Source organism: Acipenser ruthenus, unplaced genomic scaffold (assembly GCF_902713425.1).
Source record: "Acipenser ruthenus unplaced genomic scaffold, fAciRut3.2 maternal haplotype, whole genome shotgun sequence".
In the NCBI taxonomy this organism is placed as follows: Eukaryota; Metazoa; Chordata; class Actinopteri; order Acipenseriformes; family Acipenseridae; genus Acipenser; species Acipenser ruthenus.
The window spans coordinates 36,550-43,177 of record NW_026708597.1 but is presented as its reverse complement, the minus strand read 5'-3'; positions in this window follow the sequence as shown (position 1 = coordinate 43,177).

The window sequence follows — 6,628 nt, the reverse complement described above, 5'->3', positions numbered from 1 at the left end:
ATATCATAATACAGATAAGAGCAGCTATGAAAGTACAATAAGATCAATTCAAGTAAGAGCAAAATAATAAAGCACACAGTAAATTATAAGAGTGAATTCGACCAAGAGCAGCTAAACCTGATAGTAACTATTTGCTTATATGAGTCCAGTAAGAACAGGCAGTAGTATGATAAATACATGAGAATGATTTCAAATAAGAGCAATTACAGAAAACCTTATTATTTATCACACACAGTACTCTCCTGGTTATCCTGTAATATTCTGTTTGCTGTATTTAAGAATGTATCTGAAATTTCTATTCTTGCCCAGGGGTTAAGGTTAATCAGTCATTTCAAAAGCAACTGCTGGATAGATAGATATAAATTACAACAAACAGTTTCTAGTAAATGGCCACACGATGGCAAGCATTGTATAAGGAATAGCGAGAGCTGCGTTTCTGCCCGTCTCCATGACGACCAGGTTTACAGCACAGGAAGCCCCGCGACCCGACACCTCCCCATGTGAGTTTAATTATTTATTCTTAAACCAATACTATTTTAATCCACAACAGTGACTGATAAAACAGCCTTTGTACAGCAATTGCCCTGCAGTCTCCAGGTAAGGGAGCTGTGTGGGTGCTGGAGTGCGCTGCAGAGCAGATTTCACTCGATCACACAGGGGAATATAAAGATGTTGTATTCAGAGCTGACTCTGCGATTTAGTGTGTTGATATATATGAAACCACTGAAGCTGTTTAAACAAAAAAAAAGTAAAGAAAATGTACATGATCTCTAACTTGCTGTTTGACAATTAAAAATTCAAAAATATAACCATGTGTGATGCTTATTTCCCTACAAGCCCTTGTCTTTAACCACGCGAGCACAGACTCTTACGGGGGTTTGAAACATCACTTAGCGCGATCCTACTCATGTCTATCCCACAGAAGTTCCCTGGCTGTAGTTTATGTGGCGTTCTTTGACCTTATGCAGTGTTATAGGAGTGTGCAGAGCTGCTAGTCTGTGATGGTTGATTCTAGTGTGTGCAGAGCTGCTAGTCTGTGATGGTTGATTCTAGTGTGTGCAGAGCTGCTAGTCTGTGATGGTTGGTTCTAGTGTGTGCAGAGCTGCTAGTCTGTGATGGTGGTTCTAGTGTGTGCAGAGCTGCTAGTCTGTGATGGTTAATTTTAGTGTGTGCACAGCTGACTGCTAGTCTCTGTGTTAAAAAGTGCCTCCTATTTTCTGTTCTGAATGCCCCTTTATCTAAACTCCATTTGTGACCCCTGGTCCTTTTTCATTTTTCAGGTTGAAAAAGTCCTCGGGTTCGTGCCCCCTTTAAAACACCGACCCAGGACACCAGAAATTGAGTTAATTCACAAAACAAAACAGAAAGCACCTAGCTCTATACGAGCACTAACTAGAACACACAGAACCTAACCTATAACAGGACGTTTCCGCCGTTTACCTGTAACAAAACAAAAGCTTTAACACAACCACACCCCTCCCTGCTGTGTTACACTCCCTTTTTGTGGATCGGTATTACGTTTGCTATTTTCCAGTCTGTCGGTACAACCCCTGTGTCAAGAGACTGTTGCATGATCTTGGTTAGTGGTTTGTAAATAACTTCTTTCATTTCTTTGAGTACTATTGGGAGGATCTCATCCAGCCCAGGGGATTTGTTTATTTTAAGAGCTCCTAGTCCCTTTAACACTTCAACAAAAGGATATTGCTGCTCTAGAAAGAGTGCAAAGAAGAGCAACCAGAATTATCCCAGGTTTAAAAGGCATGTCATATGCAGACAGGCTAAAAGAATTGAATCTATTCAGTCTTGAACAGAGAAGACTACGCGGCGATCTGATTTCAAACATTCAAAATCCTAAAAGGTATAGACAATGTCAACCCAGGGGACTTTTTCAACCTGCAAAAACAAACAAAGACCAGTGGTCACAAATGGAGATTAGATAAAGGGGCATTCAGAACAGAAAATAGGAGACACTTTTTTTACACAGAGAATTGTGAGGGTCTGAACCAACTCCCCAGTAATGTTGTTGAAGCTGACACCCTGAGATCCTTCAAGAAGCTGCTTGATGAGATTCTGGGATCAATAAGCTACTAACAACCAAACAAGCAACATGGGCTGAATGGGGCCTCCTCTCGTTTGGAAACTTTCTTATGTTCTGCTAAAGTTATTTAAAATTGGATAGGAACAGGTCGACATGTGGGGCATGTTGTCCGTGTCCTCCTTTGTGAAAAGTAATCATTTAATATACTTGCTATTTTTTTTTCGTCTTCGCTAAGAAATAAATAAATAAATAAATTAATAAATAATAGCTGAATATTAATTGTAGATAATACTTAGAATACCAGATACATATTTAGCATTCAAAAGCAATCCATGTGATTTCTTTACCAGTCGTTCATTATTTTGTGTATCAGCCTCCACACAAAACCCGAGCGCAGTGCGGTATACTGTAATGATGCTCCAGTCAGTGTGCCCGGACTGCACCTGAACCATCTTAAAAAACACGAAGCCTCCAATAAGCTCATTGTAAAAGTTAGTAAAGAATGGCGCTATATAATCTAAGGAAGCTGAATGTGAACTCCTAGCTGGAGCAACGAGAGAGGGAGAGAGGGGGCGGGGCAGAGAAGGAGGCGGAGACGCTGCTAGGCAACCGGCTCCTGAACATTCCACTCCGCTGAGCAGAGACCGTTAGGATTTAAAAATGCCAAAGTTCCGAGCGGCGTCAGGCGCTTCGTTTAATTAACACACCGTTGCTGACATTTTAATTTGAAGATAACCATATTTTAAATACTCAAAAGCACTGTATTAAAAAAGCACTTTACTTCAGTTCCAGACCGTTTTCCAACAAATAAAGAAGGTACGTATTTAATAGTATATTTGTTATGATATTAAGACAAACGAATGTGCTACAGTCTGGTGTATAATTTATTTATTTATAAAACGTTGTAGTGTGTTTATAAAATGTTGTTAATATTAATATGTTATTGTTTTCTCAAAATAACATCCATACATTATCAGTTGATCTGCTAGTGTAATCAAATCTCAATATTACTCTTCAGTAATTCATACATAGACACACTGTGGGTAACTTCAAGAAGTTAAAATGGAAGACTGGATTACAGTTTAACCAAATAATAAATAAATACATTAATAACGACATGAAACAAAAATACGTTTTGGTAGCTCATACGTATTTAAATTACAAAATGCGACCCGTTTTAGAAATGGATTTACATACTAACTGCCGTATTAATGTAAAATGATATTTCAGAGTGTTTGAGGTGCAGACTCGCATAGGTGATTTGTAAAATCCAGTAGTGTTGGAGCGGTCCGTGTGTTTGTGTTTCGTGTTGTGTATTCGCTCTTGTCTCCCCTGTCTGGGTGCTGTTATTACCGCTGTATTGTGTTCCTCCCCTCGTCTGTATTCCCTGTAGCTGCGGGTTCGCTCTGTCTCTGTGGCTGTGCGAGCTGTCCTGCACGCACGGTGCGCCCTGCTCCCTGTCATTGACTGTTAGTGTGTGTGCCCATTGGTCCTGGTGTGCGGCTGGAGACCAATGGGATAGCTGTTCGCTCCGGCACACGATTAGCATAAAGGGGCGGAGCTAAGTTATAAAAGGGGCGTTGCACGCAGTGTTTGTTGTTGTTCCAGGTTAAGCTGCGAAGCATGTAGAGCAGTGAGCTTTAGTGTGCTGAGAGATAGCATCTTAAATAAGGTTTGAACTGAAAGCAGAGTGTTGTCTCCTTCTCTTCTGCTTACTGCGTGAAACGCTACATGTGTTAAGAAACTATAACGCCACATTACTTACCACTCGGGGGAGAACAGAAATGATCATTTGGAAAGAATTCGCTGTGAGATTATTTGGATAAATACTCAGAATTATTGATGTGTGGACTTTTGATTAAAATATACCCACATGTATTTTTGTTTCAGTCGTAATTTATTTTATTATTTATTTATTTAAACTTTAATTGACGCTCTCATTTGAACCTCTTGCTGGTGCCACGGCTTGTCTCTGTATCTATTCACTGATATTTGAGCTTGTGTTTAGTACACACTAGCAGCTGAGCTGATAATCTTATTGATGTTATTTTGTGTAAACAATAACACGTTATACTGTATTACAAAAAAAAAAAGACTGAGGAGGAGGCAGTGTGGTTCAGTGGTTAAAATCCCTTGTAACTAGAAGGTCACGGGTTCACATCCACCACTGCCGCTGCCTGACTCGCTGTGTGACCCTGAGCAAGTCACTGAACCTGCTTGTGCTCCATCCTTGGATGAGATGTTAAATCAATGTCCTATTGGAAGTGACAGTTCACAGCCTAACCTGTTAAAGCGCTTTGTGATGGTGGGCCACCTATGAAAGGTGCTATATAAAAATATTATCATTAAAGTATTCTGAGCATTGTGGGTGATGTCATAGGTTGTCATGGCAGCGCCGCTCATCACGGGAGTGGTTATCCGGGACAAACGCTTCCTTCGCTGGGTCGGAGAAACGCTGGAGTTCCGCTGGCTTCTCAATAAGGATTCCGAGGTATCCAACCTGATATCTAAATCAATACAGTGACAACAAAGGACTGTGACATCTAACCCTATATATATATATATATATAATATATAATATATATATATATATATATATATATAAAGTGTGTGTGTGTATTTAAAATCAGTTATAACAATGGTTGTGTTAATAGAAAATAGCCATGGTCCTGGAGTGAAACTGAATATATTAAACACATAATCAGAATGATTAAACAAGTAATCTATGAATGCCTCTCTCTATATTTGTTCTATAATAAATGACTGTGCTGTCCACTTGCTGCGCACACCGCTACAGTTTAGTACTTATAAAATGTGAATACAAAATAGCACAAAGGAATGAGGTAATATCGCCACGCCTTGGGTGCGTTGTGAGGCACTAGATGAAGTGGAGTCCTTCAGCTGCCCAGGAAGTGGTGATATATCTCATGATAACAACAGACCCTGGAGTGTATTATTGCTATTATTAAATTGGTCTGTGAGTGTGTTGTTGTTGGTAATGAAGAAGACTTTAAACTTTATTTTAATATTTGTTATGTGTCTCCCCTTCCACTGAGAGAAGTAGTTCCACAGTAACTAACATTGTTAGATTAACAATTAAACATTGATTTCAAACCGTTTTGTATAATATTTTCTTTTTCGGGACTTTGATAATAGTTTCTTGTTCAGTCCTTTGTAGATATTGAACTGGATCATTGTTTCAACGTGTATGTCTGGGTTTTGTCCAGTAGATGGCGCTGCTGCTGCTGTTGTGACGTTTTGTTTAAATCAATGTCAATGTTCTTTTCAGTTAGCCAGTCACGGAAAACTTTCATAGCCCATTCTGTCTGGTGCTTGGTGTTTCCCTCAGTTGTATTCGTTTCTAGGTTGTCTAAATCTGCTTCATTTACCTCAGTATGGCGAGATGTTGACATTTTCTTTTGTAGTTAATCTCAGGGATTGCTGTCATGCTGACTGACTCAAGTGGTGTTGTAGTTAACCTCAGGGATTGCTGTCATGCTGACTCGAGTGGTGTTGTAGTTAATCTCAGGATTGCTGTCATGCTGACTGACTCGAGTGGTGTTGTAGTTAATCTCAGGGATTGCTGTCATGCTGACTCGAGTGGTGTTGTAGTTAATCTCAGGATTGCTGTCATGCTGACTGACTCGAGTGGTGTTGTAGTTAATCTCAGGGATTGCTGTCATGCTGACTCGAGTGGTGTTGTAGTTAATCTCAGGGATTGCTGTCATGCTGACTCGAGTGGTGTTGTAGTTAATCTCAGGGATTGCTGTCATGCTGACTCGAGTGGTGTTGTAGTTAAATCTCAGGGATTGCTGTCATGCTGACTCGAGTGGTGTTGTAGTTAATCTCGGGGACTGCTGTCATGCTGATTCGAGTGGTGTTGTAGTTAATCTCAGGGATTGCTGTCATGCTGATTCGAGTGGTGTTGTAGTTAATCTCAGGATTGCTGTCATGCTGATTCGAGTGGTGTTGTAGTTAATCTCAGGGATTGCTGTCATGCTGACTCGAGTGGTGTTGTAGTTAATCCTCAGGGATTGCTGTCATGCTGACTGACTCGAGGGTTTTGTTTATCCAGGCGTACAGTTGCAGTTGGTGTATTGATTTTATTTACGCGCTTCACAGAAAGAAGTTCCGCACTGTTGTGTTATCACCAGATATCTAATGGCTGGGGAGAATCGATTATTTTCGCCAGTTGTTTCTATCCATTTAATAATATATGTTAAAGAATGAACAGGGGTAGGGCCAGATAGAAGAGCCTGAAAAGAGCATCACTGCTGTGCTTGTGCTGACAGACACAAGTCATCTTGACATTGGAGAGGGGACAGTACTTGCAGGGACAGTTAAACAAAGGCCATCCGACATTGAAACTTCCTCATTATGCAAAGGCCCTGATACTAAAATAAACGTTCAGTTTATATTTCTACACTTTATTTTTGGTGCTCATGAAGCTGCTGGGTTGGCAACGCCTGGAGGTTTTTAATCCAGAGCTGGGATAGCATGAACTCTACCACTGGAACCTAGTCTCTCTGCAGAGCAGATCCCTCATCTAAAGATGATTGAGAGCATGTTTGGTATTAAGCAGCTCAGCTC